The sequence below is a fragment of the Ochotona princeps genome, chromosome 26 (assembly GCF_030435755.1).
Source record: "Ochotona princeps isolate mOchPri1 chromosome 26, mOchPri1.hap1, whole genome shotgun sequence".
In the NCBI taxonomy this organism is placed as follows: Eukaryota; Metazoa; Chordata; class Mammalia; order Lagomorpha; family Ochotonidae; genus Ochotona; species Ochotona princeps.
Window position 1 is genome coordinate 17,601,141 of NC_080857.1, and position 16,809 is coordinate 17,617,949.

Genomic DNA, 16,809 nt, shown 5'->3' on the forward strand with positions numbered 1-16,809 from the left:
CTGGTTCTCTTTCAGGTCTTGTTTGTGACTACTGATGGTTGGGACATTAGTAAATGGGAACAAAATAAGAAAGAAAATAAAAATGTAATGACTTTTATTAATTTCAGAAATCAGTAATTCCCAAGGGTGCCTTTCCCCTGGCTCGCGTTGTCGGCCACAGGCCCACTCGTCTCCACACCCTGGGACACTCGGGCTGTGTGCTCCTCCTGCCCCTGGGCCCTCTGGGAAGGGAGGAGCAGCTTTGGTAGATAATAATGGGGAGATCTGAAGCTTGTGCAAGAAAATGAAGCTTAACGCTGCAATCTGTAAAGGAAGAGGAAGCAAAATGCAAATAAGACAAAGAACCTCTTGCATGTCATCTCTGGGCCCAACAGGAGAGGGACAGAGAGGACGGAAGTGGGTGAGGAGGCGGGCAGGAAGGGCCTGGGGAAGGGAGTGGTGAATGTATGCTCTGACGGCCTAGGGAATGCACCTGGTTCCACAGCCCCACTGCCTGGTGCCACCAGAACCTAGCAGATCTTCCTTCCCGGGCTCCCAGGACTGGCTCAGCTGACTGGCAAGCAAGCATCTACTGTCACTTCTGCCCCAAGGCTTTGGGGACTCGGAGGCAGCCCCAAACCACTATGCACCCCTCGCGGCACTGGAGGAGGGCACCTGGCCCTCAGTCACGCACCCAGGAGGAGAGCACGGGTCCTTCCTCCACGTGTCTGTGGCTCATCATTGGTTAGTGTGAGCAGGATCTGAAAGAGAGAAAGCCAAGCACCAGGTGACTGCAGGGAGCAGTGGGGTTTTGCATTCTGACAGCCAGCTCGGCCTGGCTTGCAGTTCCTTCACTTCACACTTGACCCAGATCAAGGAAGTTTCACCTCCTCGGGCAAAACCCTTCATTTTTTTAAGATTTATTTTATTTTTATTGGAAAGTCAGATACATAGAGAGGAGGAGAGACACAGAGGAAGATCTTCTGTCCATTGATTCATTCCCCAAGTGGCCACAAACCGGAGCCCGGATCCTCTTCCGGGTCTCCCATTTGGGTGCAGGGTGCCAAGGCTTTGGGCTGTCTTCAACTGCTTTCCCAGGCCACAAGCAGGGAGCTGGATGGGAAGCAGTGTCGTTGGGATTAGAACCGGCACTCATATGCGATCATGGGATCATGGGATCCTGGCACTTGCAAGGTGAGGACTTTAGTGCTAGGCTACTGCTCTGGGCCCAAAACCCTTCATTTTAACCCTGTGGTTGGAAAGATTCTTCTAACAGGAATCTGGTGTCACTGCCTTTTAGGGTGTAGTTCTCTTTAGCTTTTTTTTTCTTTCTCTTGGATCATGACCTTTTATTCTTCTTTGTTCCTCAAAAGGAAGATCTTTTCGGGGAACATGGGGTCAGAGCTGTTAGTATCTATGAACTGTGCAGAAACCCTGTGCCTTCCGTACGTTTGAGTGTTCTAACTCTTCCCAACGCCATGCTGTGAGACACCACTTCTGCTCTCCTCTTTACACCTTCAATGTACCTGCTATGTCCCTCCCTGTTTAAGAATCCCCCCCAACCCCTATAAGACCCTCCCAATTCTGACCCATTTGTGCTTTCCTGAATTTCCCATTTATCCTTTCCTTGTTTACTGTTTAAAAACGTGGTGACTTCACTATGCCTATGCCTGAGTGAAATGTGGCTCGGCCAGATGTGGCTCTGGACTTCATACTGTCCCTGTGACTATTCCCAGCACTGCACGGAGGGAGTGGGGCTGCTGGGTCATAAACACTTGCACCTGGAGCTCCCTTGGGGATGCCGTCTTATTTCCCGAAGTGGTGGGGCCGATTCCCACTCCTGGCAGGGAGCAGCCTCTGCACCAGCAGAAGTGCTGCCAGCTGAGTGTAACATGCTGCTGCAGACGATGTGAGCACGTGATGGCACCCCACTGCGGGCCGGGGCTCACAGATAGCTTTAATGATGAGAAGTGAGCTTGAGCATCTTTCAGGTATCTGGCAGACATGTCTAGACGTTTCCCTTTCCGCTGAGTGCCTGCACATGTCTTTTGCGTCTCTTCCTACTGAGCTGCTGGGTACTGGTTTTTAGGAACAGTGTTATTGCGAGAAAACTCATTTATCCTATTACATTTCACTCATTGAATGTGTCCAATTCGGTGGAATTTTACCATATTCAGAATTGTGCACCTGTCACCCCAATCAACTTTAGAACATCTTCAACAGTCCCTAAAGCAAGCCCATTTAATCCTTAGCTGTTATCCTCCATACCTCTCAGTACTCACCCTAAGTGACAACCACGCTACTTCCTGCTTCTCTAGATTCGCTTATTCTGGTCATATTGGCCAAGTGGAAATCTGACAACGTATGGCTCTTTACATCTGACCTCTTTCATTTAGCAGAACGCTTCAAGCTTCACATATGTGGCTGAAGGCATCAGTACTCTATACCCTTGGTATGGCTGAATAAGATTCTGTTGTACTTGGTACATACATCACTTTATCCCTTCACCGGCTAAAGAATATCTGGGTTGTTTCTACTTCCTGGTTGTGTTCAATAATGCTGCTATAGACATCCACATGCCTGTTTTTGTTTGAACCGATGTTTTACTTCTTCTCAGGTATAGCTACAGGAGTGGAATTAACTGCTGAGTCCCATGTTGATTCCATGCTTAACCATTTGAGGAACTGCTCAACTTTTTTTTTTCTTTAAAGTAACTTATTTGAAAGTTGGAGACAGAATCTTCCATCTACTTCTTTACCTTAGCTGATCACAAAGGGTAGCACTAGCTCAAGCTGGAAGGAGCCAGGAGCTTCATCCAGGTCTCCCAGGGGGAGTTGACAGAGTGGTGTCAAACACCTGGGTCATCCTCTACTGCTTTTCCAGGGAAATTAGCAGAGATCTGGATCAAAGAGGAGAAGCCAGGACAAGAACCAGCACCCTTACAGGATGTCAGAAGTTGCAGACAGCAGCTTAAACCTGCTGAGCTATGATAGTAGTTCCAACAGTTTTCAAAAGCAGGTGTGTTCCCACAAGTGCTGTAAGAAAGCTCTCGGGCCAGGTACGATAGCATAGCAGTTAAAGTCCTTGAACGCGCTGGGATCCTATGTGGGTGTTGTTTCTAATCCTGGCGGCCCTGCTTCCCATCCAACTCCCTGCCTGTGGCCTTGGGACCCTGCACCCGTGTGGGAGACCCGGAGGAGGCTCAAGGCTCCTGGCTTTGGATTGGCTGAGCTCCAGCCATTGCGGCCGCTTGGGGAGTGAATCATCGGACAGAGGATCTTTCTCTCTGTCTCTTCTCCTTTCTGATAAAAATAAATCTTTAAGGGGGAAAAAAAAAGAAAGAAAGCAAGCTCTCTCCATTTCCTTGTCAGCACTTGCTAATGTCTCCACTGCAGCCGCAGGTGGGATGCGAGGCTCTGTCCTGCTGTGGTTGTCACTTGCACTTCCCTAGTGACTAATGACTCCGAGAATCTCAAACTTACTGACATCACTGTAGTTGTTTGGTAGAAGGTCTTTCTCAGGTTCATTGCCTGTTTTAAAAATGCACTATCTTTTTTTAAGGTTTTAATAGGTCTCTTGGCAGGAATGTGATTTCTTTTCTCCCCTTTCTACAGGTGGTTGCTTCCCTGCCTTGACAGATGTCCAAATCATAGAATTTAAAGATTTTAATGATTTGTTTCTTATCTTTTTTTTTTTTTTTAAGTTTTACTGATTTATTTGAATGGAAGAGTAACAGAAAGAGAAGGAGACCGAGACCATCCATTCAGTGGTTCACTCCCCAATGGTTGCAATGGCCAGGGCTGGGCCAGGCCGAAGCCAGGAGCCTGGGCCTCATTCCAGGTCTCCCTCATGGGCGGTGGGAACCATCACCTGCTGCCTTCCCAAGTGCTTTAGAGGGAGGCTGGGTGGGAAGTGAAACAAGGACTCCAAAAGCCAGTCCAATACGGGATGTGGTGTCCCAAGGGGGTTCCTAACCTACTGTGCCACAACATCATAGCTTGGTATTTCTCTTTGAGTAAATTTTTGTAAATTAAATATTAAAACTGTACCCATCCCGTCACGGTTTTAGGACTGTATCAGCACAAACGTGCACAGAGTATCTTCCTAGCATCTGAGGCGCGTTCAGTAATGCTTACATTCATTCCTCCTCATTCTGTTTATTTTCTATTTTATCACTTTCCTCTCTTATCTTTACTATTATTTAGTTTACTTTTTTCTTACTTTCTTTGGATTTATTTTGTTGTTCTTATTTTAACTTCTTAAGCCAAATTAATTCTCAGACTCTGCTTCTGTCACCATACACATAAATTTTCCTTTTAATAGTATGTGTGCTGTATTCCTCAGATTTTTGCTATCAGACAATTTTAAATTGCCTTTCAAGCGAGTTAACTGTTTGTTAATCTCCAAATCTCTTCAAAGTTTCCAGTTATCACACTGTCAGGGAATCTGGCTTTTGAAATTTAAGGAATGTAAATAATATTCCTGATGCAGTTATTTTGTGTGATGTTTCATACCTGCCTATTAGATCAAGCCTGCTAACTGTGAGCTCCTGATTCTCTCAAACATTGCTGATTTTCAATCTATGGCATTAAAATATTCCAATATGAAGACAGATGTGTTTTTCTTTGTGGACCTGTTAACTATCAGCCCAATATAATTTTCATAAATATGCACTTTGTTTATTAAACTTTTTAGCTTAACTTTATTTATGCGAAAGGCAAAGCAACAGAGAAAGAGAGTAAGAAAGAGTGCTTTTATCTGAGCCAGGAGCTTCTTCTGTGTTTCTCACGCAGGTGCAGGGTCCCAAAACCTTGGACTGTCTTCAACTGCTTTCTCAGGTCAAAGCAGGGAGCTGGATGGGAAGTGGGGCCTCTGGGATTAGAACCCGCTCATATGGGATCCTGGTTCTCGCAAGGCCAGGACTTTGGCTGCTACGCCACCATGCTGGGCCCACTGTTTAGTCATTTCTAAAGATCATTAAATACATTAGTCAAAACAAGTCCACAAGAAAAGATCAAATACTTAATCTGTGAATACTTAGCCATAAAACCTTTTTAACTTGAAAAGCTAACCACGTTGGCATTCTTTTGGTTGATAAGGCTCTGAAAAACCTATCCCCCAGTCTTTATCTTTCATCCTTTCACAGTTCATGATCAAGCTAAGGATGAGAACTCTGAGTGCCTTGGCCGACATTGTGCCGACACAGGTCCGCTGTGAGAAGTGGCGGTTCACACTCCCACACTCCATCCACCATCCCAGCATCCACACGGGATATGGAGGACAAGTGTTTTGTCTCCCACTTCTTTAAACCACACAAGAACATTCATATCACTTCCTTGGTCATTATCTTTCTAATTGGTCACATATATATTTATAAATATATTTTTACTCATAATTCCCCAGCATTTCAGATGCTCCCTCTGGCATCACTAGCATCCATCTGAAATCCATTCTCTTTGACTCTTTCCTTTGCTGAAGGTCTGCGAGGGACAAATGCTTTTGGGTTTTATATGGAGGAAAAATGTACTTCATACTCACTCTCGAGAAATATTCTCATTAAAATGCATTAATTTCCTTACATCAGTAGCAACATCACACAGTATTTTGGACTTGACTGCTGCCAACAAGCTAGATGGTGCTCCTTTACTAATTCTCTTTCTAGCTGCTTTAACTTTGCTGGTATTCTAAAGTTTTAGTATTATGTGTCTTGGTGTGGGTTTTTGGTAAATATCTGCCATATGCATATTTTTTTCACTTGTTCTGGAAAATTTTTAGCCAATCTCTAAGTATTGTCTCTTTCCTACATTTTTTTTTCTTTCTAGTACTCTAGACTTTCTCAATTGATTTTCGACCTCTTTTTCGCTCTGTCAACATTTCAGATGATGTCTTTAACTAGATCTTTGTGTTCACTAAATCTCTCAACTGGCTCTAATCTGCAGCTACTTTCATCTACTGACCGCTAAACTTTATGTTGCTTTTTTTCAATTCCAAAAGTGTTGACCTAATTCTATTTAAAAATATGTGCTTGTGATAATTTTTATTTTCCTCATATTTTTACTTTAATTTCTCTACACATATGAGAAAATTTATTTTGCTGATGGTAATATCATTACCAAATATTAATGATATTGTTGTATGTTGCTTTTGCTGATTTTCCTCATGGTTCCATGTTTCCTTTTGTAGTTGGTAACTTTAATTCATTAATCATCATTTTATTTGAAAGGCAGAGACAGATGGAGTGAGAGCGTCCATCTGTCGGCTCACTCCTCAAATGCTTGCAGCTGCTGAGGCTGGGCCAGGAACCTGGAGCTCTGGGTCACCTTGAACCATCACCTGCTACCTTTCCGGGTACAAATCAGAGGCAGAGAAGCTGGGACCTGAACTGGAAGCTCGGAATAACGGACGCAGGAATCTCAAATGCTGACCTCTGTGCCAAATGCTTGCTCCTGCTTTGTGATTTTCAACTGTGGCCTCATGTTTCTTTCTTTTCTTTTTTTTAAGATTTATTTATTTTTATTGGGAAGTCAGATATACAGAGAGGAAGATTCTCCATCTGATGATTCATTCCTCAAGTGACCACAATGGGCAGAGCTGCACCAATCCGAAGCCAGGAGCCAGGAGCTTCTTCCAGTTCTCCCACACAGGTGCAGGGTCCCAAGGGTTTGGGCCGTCCTCTACTGCATTCCCAGGCCACAGACAGGGAGCTGGATGGGAAGCAGGAATGCTGAGATTAGAACCGGCGCCCATATGGGATCCTGGGGCATGCTCAAGGCGAGGGCTTTGGCTGCTAGGTCACTGTGTTGGGCCGGCCTCATGTTTCTTACAGCTTTATTAGATGTTTCTCATGAGGGGAGGATTCCTGCACATAAATTATGCATTTCATTCTCTGAGGCGTCTGGCGCCACTACCAGTGTACGACTTCCTTGTACTACACTGTTGGGCTGAGTCCCTGCGCAGGCTTCCAGGAGGCGCAGCACATGAACACAATGCCTGGAGGACAGTCCTCAGCTCTGTCCCCTGAGCACCGAGGCTCGAGACAGACCGTGTTCTCGGAGAGGCTGGGGCACGCTAGAAGGGAGGAGTTGATTCTCGCCAACTTTCCCCTGGACAATAAAGGCCATGTTCTGAGGCCTTGTCCTTATGTGACAGGTCTCCTGGTGGGCTCCTTGCCATGGGATCTGCCTGTTGCCCCTGTGCCCTGTGACAATTCTGGTCCAGAGCTATTTCTCCTCCTACTCCTGCCTGGTGATCCAGTGATGGGATTTATGTGAGCAGAAAGGTGACCCTGGTTATAACCTGTTTTTTTTTTGGGGGGGGGGGGGGCGTGTTGCTCTTTGAAATCCCAATCACTGAAATTCACAAACCTGCTTCAGTTTTGCTTGGATGTCCTGGCTTGGAAATAATTTACTCTTCTGTTCAAATGTTTATGAGTGATATTGTCTAATTATACACTCGCTTGGAATTTATCAAATTTGTGAAGTTATACCTTACATGTTGATACTAATAGGCAATACAAACATAAACTGTATTCAAAATAATGCTGAAAAACTTTAAGCAGCACATGTAAAATATCTTATGTTGGCTTGGCAGCTAACCAAAAGTCCAATAAACCCAACTCTCCTTGTAGCCTGCTGTTTTTCCATTAGTACTTGCCTAGCACCACTGAACGTATGGCCATTTTCAGACATGGAGAGCAACACGTGCCAAGGTGAAGCACAGTCTGAGAGTCACCCAGGGATGAAGACAGCACCTGAGGAGGGGCAGGTTTGCGCTTCACCCCCCCCACTAGGCGTACGTTCCCGACAGGAGCGGCGGACAGGCTGAGCAAAGCTGTCCACATCACTACTGGATTTAGGAGGGAAGATTTTTGCCTTGAATGTGTAGCTCACTTCCCTGTTACACACAGTTAAGTGCAGAGACCACATCTTATAGATTTTCACAAAACCCAGAGCACCCAGTCTGTTGTCATGAGAAGAGTTACATGGGAGCTTCGTGGTCAGCAGTCGACTGACCGATGTGGGAAATGCTCAACAGCAGCACAGAGGTCACAGGCAACAGGAAATGGGGTTTCTGAAGACAACATAGGTCTGCTGCAACAAGTGGCATCCACCTGCCCTGACCAGCGCTCCTGCCTCCATCCACGGTCTCCAAGTCAGGGAGGTCATTTTACTTTTTTAAAGTTGACTTCATATAGGCCTGTGTGTGTGTGTGTGCACATGATCAATCATTTTGCCTGTGTACTATGTGTAACAATCAAATTAGTATTTCCATCTCTTCAAACACCAAACAAATGAACAAAAACACCTCCTTGGATGCTGGTTCAAATCCCAGCTGTTCTATTTTGGATCCACCTGCCTGCTAACACGCCTGGGAAAGCAGTAGAGGATGGCCCAAGGGCTTGGGCCTCTGCAGCCGTGTGAAGACCCAAAAGAAGGTCTTGAATCCTGGTTTTGGATCAGCTCAGCTCTGGACACTGAAGCCATTTGGGAAGCGAATAAGCGAATGGAAGATCCTTCTGTTTCTCCTTCTCTCCGTAAGTCTGATTTGCCTTTCCAATAAAAATAAAATAAATCTTTAAAAAAAAAAAAGATGAAGTAAATGAAAGATCTTTGTCCCCAAATCTTTTACCCCAAAGGCCTTTCTAACTTCTCAGGGTGGCCCTGGTAGCATCTCTTGGCAGTGTTCGGCTCTGACAGGAAGGAGAGTGAATGAATCTATTTATTTATAGACTGAGTGACAATAGTCAAAAGGGACAGCTGGGGAGCGAGGGCCAACCTGCTGTCCTGTCACCTTCCCGGGCATGGCTCCAGCATGCAGGGATGAACAACACGGGCTGTGGTGCACCAGATCCATTTCATGAAACCCTGCCCGGATGACACAAAGGCACCAGGCACAGCTGTGAGGGGTTTGTTCAGAGTCACGGCAGCCCCCAGGGGCTCTGAAGTGTGGCTGTGTGGGCGTGAGGGAGCTGCTGACCAGGGCAGTGCCAGCACACTTGTGTGTTCACCAAGGATTCACTCCTGAGTCAATGTGGGTGCTTGGTTCAAATCCTAGGCATGCCAGTGTCCATCAGTCGGGGCTGACTGACTTTCTATCCATAAATGAGGATGGAATAATTTTAATAAAATGCTGCTTTAAGGAACTATAATCAAACAGTACTGAAGCTGTTTATATAATGAGCCAAATTCATCCACGTGAAATGCACTTTTGATTAATTTCTGAAAATATACTAATTCTTAAAAATTGTTTGAAAAAGACCATGTACCCTCTTTTCTGGTTCATTTTTCTATGAAGCAGTAAGATAAGCATGACAAAACTCCATCTTGGAACATTTAATGTTCCTCAGTAAAGTGCCATTGTGGAGTAATAGCTAGGGAGTGAATATCTTAAGAAAAGACAATTTAATATTGGATAGGGTTTTTTTTTGTTTGTTTGTTTAAGGATTCTTATTACCATCCTTTTAGGAAAACTTATTACAAGGCAATGTCAATCAAAATTATTGGAATCTAATTCTGTGATTGATCTTCCATTCTAGTTGTAAAGCATTATAATCCAAGCAAGTATATCCAATATTTCTCCCTATATGTGAAGCCTAGGCTTGTGGAAGAAATCACCAAATCATTAACAAGAAAGTGACTTAGTTTATGAAACACTTCTTTGCTTCCTCAAGAACTTTTAAGTTCTTTACCGAGAACTTTGGTCACGAAGAGCAACAGGATGAAGATGCCAGGGGCGTTCATCTGACTTCTGCTCTTTTTGAGGTCAAAAGCATAGGAAGGCATCTCATCTGCTCTAGAAGAGTCATTCCATTCTGACAGGATTCCGTCTGAAGGAATTCCTCCTCTAGGAGATGCAGGACCAACGAGCCAGACAGGTGCTGGGCACCAATTCGCCACCTGAAGACTAGGAGCACAGCCAACTTCAGGTGCCTTTTTCCTGAGTTCAGTGTATACTAGTGTATTAGAAAATACACACATCTCACATGGTCATTGGCCACACACATGAATGTCCTTGTGGCTTAGGTCTCCTAATACTGGCTTTTATTTCACATGGACCCTGGTCACTTTTCCATTACATTCTGCTCTGCAGGAGTTGATGTCAGTGCCCAGGGTTGTGCCAATGAATGCCTTCCTTGTCAAGAAACATCAAAGCCCCATCACACTGAGTATATACAACCCATGGGAAGGTACAGAGAGTGGAGGGAATGTACCTGTTCACTTGATCTCTGTACCAACCACCAGGCTGTGGCCTGTGATTCAGAAACCACAGCTTATCGTCTATCTAGTGAACTTCCTTACCAGCTTGCAGGAAGTTGGGAGGGCCAGCATACACAGGGATTTTCAAAAGGTTCAGAGAAAGATGTGTATTTTTGGAAAAAAAAACCACACAGGAATTTCAAAAATTATCACTGATATTGCTTTGCGTGTGATTCCATGTGCTGGGGTCAGCAAGTATCCCAGGCATTACAGGGGAACAGTTCAGGCCTGCCCTGCCATGGGCATCTCTGAATTCCTCTGTCTCAGTGCTCAGGAACTGACTATCCTGGAAAACTGAGTTGTACTGGTGGTGAGCACAGGAAAGCTGCCATCTCTTGTGCTTCCACTTCTTTCTCTGACTTGATCATTTTACGGTTGCAAGGACCAAGTAAGACAACCCAGATAAAAGCATTCAACAAACGACAAAGGGCTCCATAAGGCATTATCCATATGAAAGCAAACAAAATGTATTTTACCTACAGGCAATTAATATAGTCTTCTGTGCTAATATGATGAGCTCATCATCCCACCCCCATGAATTTTCAATTCCAGGTGTCTTTTGAGGCTCTTCCACTGGCACCATTTTGTCTTCCTTATCCTCTGTTCCTGGAGGAATTCACCCACTCGCAGTGCTGCAGGTATCTCTATAGGGAGTGTTGTTAAATTCTACACTGGGCTTCTCTTAAGATCTTTCTCAATTTAACATTCAGTTGCCATCCAAATTTATGAAAATACCAACAGTATGGTCTGTCCCAATCACCTATAAAGCTAATTCTGCAACAACAATTAGCTCAGTTATCAAGGTTTAATTAATCATTACTCCCACCACTCATTCTCTCTGTCTCTCTGTCTCTCTCTCTCTCTCTCTCACACACACCCACACAGAACTCTCATCAGATGGTTCACTACTCAAGAATTAGGAGTCTAGATTCCATCCAGGTCTCCCCTGGACAGCAGGAATCCAAGTACTTGAGCCACCACCTACCCCCTCTCAGGGTCTTCATGGACAAGAAACTTAAGCCAGGAGCTAAGAACTAAAAGCACAGTCATAGTGTAAGATGTGAGCACATTAACTGTTAGGCCACGCATTCACTCCCCAGTGCTTAATTTAAAAGCAGTCAAGATCACCTCACATCCATTAGGATAACTCCCATTTTCCTATTACAAGAAAAGAACTTGCATTGGCGAGGATGTGGAGTAGCAGGAACGAACCTTTGTGCAAAGTTGATGAGAATGTAAAATAGTACAGACACTATGGAAAACAGTGTGACAGTTCCTCAAAACACTAAAAACAGAATTACTATACAATTTAGCAATGCCACTTCTGTGTATAGACCCAACACCAATGAAAGTAGGGATCTGAATTGATGTTTGTTCATCTATGTTCAGAGCAGTATCATGGTTACAGTCATATTATTCACAATAGCCAAAAGGTGGAAGCAATTAATCTGTCTATTGATGGAAGAATGGATAAACAAAATGCTCTCTCTCTCTCACACAAGTGCATGTACACACACGCCAGAATATTGTTTAGTCTTAATAATGAAGCAATTCTAAAACATGTAACAACACAGATGAACCTTAGGAATATTATGTGAAGTCAAAGAAGTCAGCCACAAGAAGTCAAATACTGCATGATTCCACTTATGTAGGCTCCTAGAATTTGAGTTCAGATTAAGGATGCTCAACTGGTAAATTCTACACAACTACTCCCAAATTGGAAAAACTGTAAAATCAGTCACTTCTAGCCATCAGAGTTTCAAATAAGGGATTCTCAAGCTGTCTTTAACCCTGCAATTTATACAGCTGCTAAGAAGCGAAGGGTGCAAAGTGGAGGCACTTATTATTTTTGTCTTACTAGTGACTTTCTCATCAGCTTGTGCTTTTGGCCCCCTCTGGTTCCTTTGGGAAACTCTTCTTCACTTCCTCCATTCCAACCAGTATAATTTATCACAGCCAGGACACAAAGACTCCCTTGATCACAAAAAGCAGGCAAGGAGTCCAGACATGACAAAGTTTGTATCCCCCTGGACATAGACATTGTTTCGATTGGAGGCCCTGACATCCTGGAGCAGCCAATCACAGTCCTTGCTTGGGATTCGCATATATCCTGAAATAGACAGAGAGAAGCTTGCTTTACCCTGTGATTGCTAAGCTGCTCAACCTACACCCCACCTCTCATCGTCCCTCTAAGGAGAAGCCCAGTAGAGTGGGAACTAGGAAAGTCAACAATGCTGTGATAAGTGGAAAGGATGAAGGAAGACACAGAAACAAACAGGAAGAAAGATCTTACCACACAGCCCCAGAATCTGTCTTTATCCTCTAGCAATGTGCAGCCGTAAATCCTCTCAGCTCTTAGGCTGTAACTGGGTTCAGTTACTTGCAACCAAATGTTTTCTGAGTATCACCAGTGGACACCCAGATGTCAGAAATGTTAGAAGAAATATAAAAAGTTAGAAATTCTCAGTATGAACAGAATAAACAAACAACATAAAGAGAAAAATCTCAAAGGAGAACTAATCCCAAATTTATCTGTTAAGAAAAGGGTCATTCGAAACTCTGCTGGAGCAAATTGCTCTTGAGACATCGGCCAGATGTCTGAATGGTTCATCTTGGAACCCTCTAGTTTCTAAAGACAGCCATGGGAAGGGATGTATAGGATGTGGATGGAAAGTGAGGTCATTGGTAAGCAGCATCCCTCCTAGGATTGTTGTGTTGATGAAGAAAAAACAATCTAACTAAAAACCAGAGCTTCTGGGGTATACAACAGGTGCCCAATTACTAACTGTCAGTACCAACATGGATTTTTAAATCACAATGATGAGACATAACTGGAAAATTCCATGTGAGAGAATAGTAGCGTGATTTTAAATGTATACCTGGTAGTTTACATTTCACCTTTTTTTTCTTCAGATTTTATCTATTTGTGGGACTGGTGTGGTGGCTCAATTGATAAATCTTTCACATGTAAGTGCCAGTACCCTATACGGGTGCTGGTTCATGTCGTAGCTGCTCCACTTCCCATCCAGCTCCCTGCTTACGCCCCAGGAAAGCAGCAGAGGATGGCCCAAAGCCTTGGGACCCTGCATCCGAGTGAGAGACTGTAGAAAGGCTTTGGACAGGTTCAGCTGCAGATATCACGGCCATTTGGGGAGTAAACAGGTGGATGGAAGATCTTTCTGTCTCCTTCTGTGAATCTGTCTGCAATAAGAATAAATCTTAGAGTTTCTTAGTTTTTTTTTTTTTTAATACAGTGACACAATCACAGAAACACAGAGAGAGACAGGGAGAGATGAAGAGAGAGATTGAGATCTTTTGCCTACTGGTTTACTTCCCAAAATACCTACAACAGCCAGGGCTGGACCGGGCTGAAGCCAGAAGCAAGGAACTCTAGATAGGTCTTCATATGGATGACAGGGATTCAAATCTTTGAATACTCATCTGCTGCTTTCCTAGAAGCACTTGCAGTAAGCTGGATTGGAAGTGGAGTAACTGGGACTCAAACCAGGTGCAGGTGTCCTGAGTACTGTATTAACCACTGCACCACTGCCAGCTCCTCCTCCTCAGTAACGTTGAGTTCTCAGGAATGCCGGCTTTCCTCTTTCCAGCTCTTTTTTAGTTTCTCTTATAAGGCTTTGCCTTCACGCTAATTTTCCTGGTCTTCCAGGATCTTGTCCTTTGCCCCTACCATAGTTTCAGCTGAATTCCAACCAGGACCATTCTAATTCATGTGTGGCACCTTTTCAGGGTAGGTCCTGTGGGATCCTCCCATTGTCTCCCTCTCTGGCTTTTTTGGAAGTGCACTGAAGTTGGAACCTAGGTTCACGCTGTCATCTTGCTGTAGTGCAACCAGGATAACAGGAAACAGCTTCTTCCTCTTCTTTCAACAAAAGCCATCCAGGAGAGAGTTGCAATGGAGTAGGAGCCTGTGGGGTTTAGAATGTGGAGATGTGATGACAAGGGACAGCTTCTTAGAGTGCCAAAGGCCAAAGGGAGAAAGGCCCCCTCACGCTGGCATCCCAGAAGCAACTGAGAAGAGTTCCTGGCAAAAAAGGAGCTGGGCCTTGGCTGGGAACGATGACAGCCTTGCCACCTAAGCCAACGGTTTGCCAGCCACAAGACAAGCTGACAATGATGCTAATTTTGGAGGCTGAGGTCCCTGAGGACTCAGCGTACATTCAGGGGAGTCAGATGTCATCATGCTATCACCACAAAGCACATGTCCTCTGGATCCTTTGAACTTGAGCTTGGGGTCAACAATCGCCAACCCTTTTCCTGTCAAGTTTTTCCTATGCGTTCTTTAAAGGTTCCTGAAAATGTCTGCTATTGGACGTTCATCTTCCCGATTGATCCATCTGGCCCCTTTGTCATTTTCAGGATTCTTCACTGGGTTCCCTAAACTGCCAACATCTCTTGGGGACTTGTGGCGCATGACGGGCCTAACTCCCACCCTGGCTCATCAAGTCTCCTCTGTTGAGTACTGAGGAGAGACTGGTTGCAGCAGTGACTCAGCCTCTCACAGCCTTAGGCTCCATAGGCCAGCAAGCTTTCATTCAGTGTGACTCTCTGTAGTTTATGAAAGCTATAAATTTCTCTCACTTTCCCCACATAAAATTATATGATAGTTGGACAATGCTGTTTTAACTCATGATACCTTCACTGTCTCCCCCGCCGCCTTTGCACTGCCTCCCTCTTGGTATGCACCCCTGGTTGAAAATCATTGCATTGGTCTTGGACTTGAGGATTCATGGTGCCATTTGGCCTCAGTGTGGCCCAGAAAGTGTTCTTCATGCCAAGAAAATCTGTCCTCAAAGTCAGAAGTCTATAAATTCTAGATCCTAACAATCTCAGTAAGGGCTGAACCTACTACATCATGTCTAAATTGGCTGTTTGTCCATCTCTTAATGCTTTAGTTAGAACAATTTAGAAAATAAAACTAGTGTGGCAAGCAGTCTTTGAGACGGCCCCCAGTGATCCCTGCCTCCTGGTATCCAGGTCCTTTATGGCCTCCCTTGTCTGCACGCTGGACTTGATGATTTACTTCTAACAAATGGACTGTAGTAAAAGCCAGGGACTATTTAAAAAGATTAACTTATTTACTTGAAAGGCATGTGGCAGGAAGAGTCAAGAGAGAAAAGAGAGTGCTCTTCTATCTGCTGGTTCACTTCCCAAACATCTACAATAGCCAGGGCTGGTGTTAAGCCAGAGCCAGCGGACACCGCACTATTTGCTCTCTCCCACTGATGGGAAGCATGAGCAGGGTGCTGGAGGGAAAGCATGGAGAAACTGAGATTCAACCGGGTGCTCTTGGTGTGGTACGTGGGTTTTCCAAATGCTGGGCTGCAACACCTGTCTCAGTATGGACTAGTGACTTCAATGATCAAGTTATAACACACTGTGGTTTCTCTTCTGGGTGCCATCTTGTTTTCTTGTGGATTGTTTGCGTGGGGCAGGTCATTTGTCATGTTATAAGGCAGCAGCATTAGTTTGCTAGAGCTGCGGGAACAAAACCCCTGACTGAGTGGCTTACGGAACATAAGCTCATCTCATAGGTCCTGAGGTCTGGGTGTGTGTGTGTGTTCCTGGTCTGTCTTTATGATCCTGTATTTCCTCTTAAAAGAAGTCAGACAAGAAGCAGGTGTTCAGCCTACTAGCTAAGATGTGTGTATCCCATGCTTGAGTACCAGGGTTCAAGGCCTGGCTGATTCCAGGTTCTTGTTGGTCACTGAGAGGCAGCAGGTGACAGCTTGAGTAACTGGGTTCCTGGCTTCAGGAGGAGACCCTGCTACAGCTCTAACCATTGCGGACATTTCAGGGAGGGAACTTGCAGAGAGAAGCACACTGTCTTTCACACTGATATTTTTTAAAGATTTGTTTAGTTTTATTTGTAAGGTAGATATTTTTAAAGCTTTTTATTTATTTATTTTATTACAAAGTCAGATATACAGAGAGGAGGAGAGACAGAGAGGAAGATTCTCCGTCCGATGTTTCACTTCCTAAGTGGCCGCAATGTTTGTTACTGAGCCGATCTGAAGCCAGGAGCCAGGAACCTCTTCCGGGTCTCCCACATATGTGCAGGGTCCCAAAGCCTTGGGCTGTCCTCGACTGCTTTCCCAGGCCACAGGCAGGGAGCTGGATTGGAAATGGAGCTGCCAGGATTAGAACCGGCACCCATATGGGATCCTGGTGCATATAAGGTGACATTCCTCTTGGTCTATAAAAGCACTGGTTTCTATTTTTAATTTTATTTGCTTTTATTTTTATTTTATATTTTAAATATTAATTTATATTCTATTTGCATTTGATATTTATATTTATTTTATTTGCCTAATTCTATTTTGATTTTTTTTCCCTCCTCATTTGACCCAGATAATAGCTGTTCCTTGAATTCTTAGATCCTGCCATCTTCTCACAGGATATTTCACTAGTTACATTTATTAATATCTGTCAACATTAAGAATTTGAAATCATGCTTTAGTTTTAAAAGTTGACGTTTTACTTTAGCCTGAGTTTGGCAAATACAGCATATGACGAATGGATCCGCATTTCTTAAAGCATCAAGATGCTAATTGGT

General features: G+C 44.3%; 1 protein-coding gene across 1 annotated transcript in view; it reads right to left on the reverse strand.

Annotated features, from left to right (window-relative positions):
- The window catches only part of TTLL5 (tubulin tyrosine ligase like 5), a 216,119-nt gene continuing 199,310 nt past the window's right edge, over nt 1-16,809 (reverse strand). The window contains exons 33-34 of the transcript XR_009244284.1: nt 674-740; nt 1-303 (exon numbers count right to left, since the gene is read on the reverse strand). The gene's annotated coding sequence lies outside the window, so the exon portion shown is untranslated. The remainder of the gene's footprint in view (nt 304-673; nt 741-16,809) is intronic.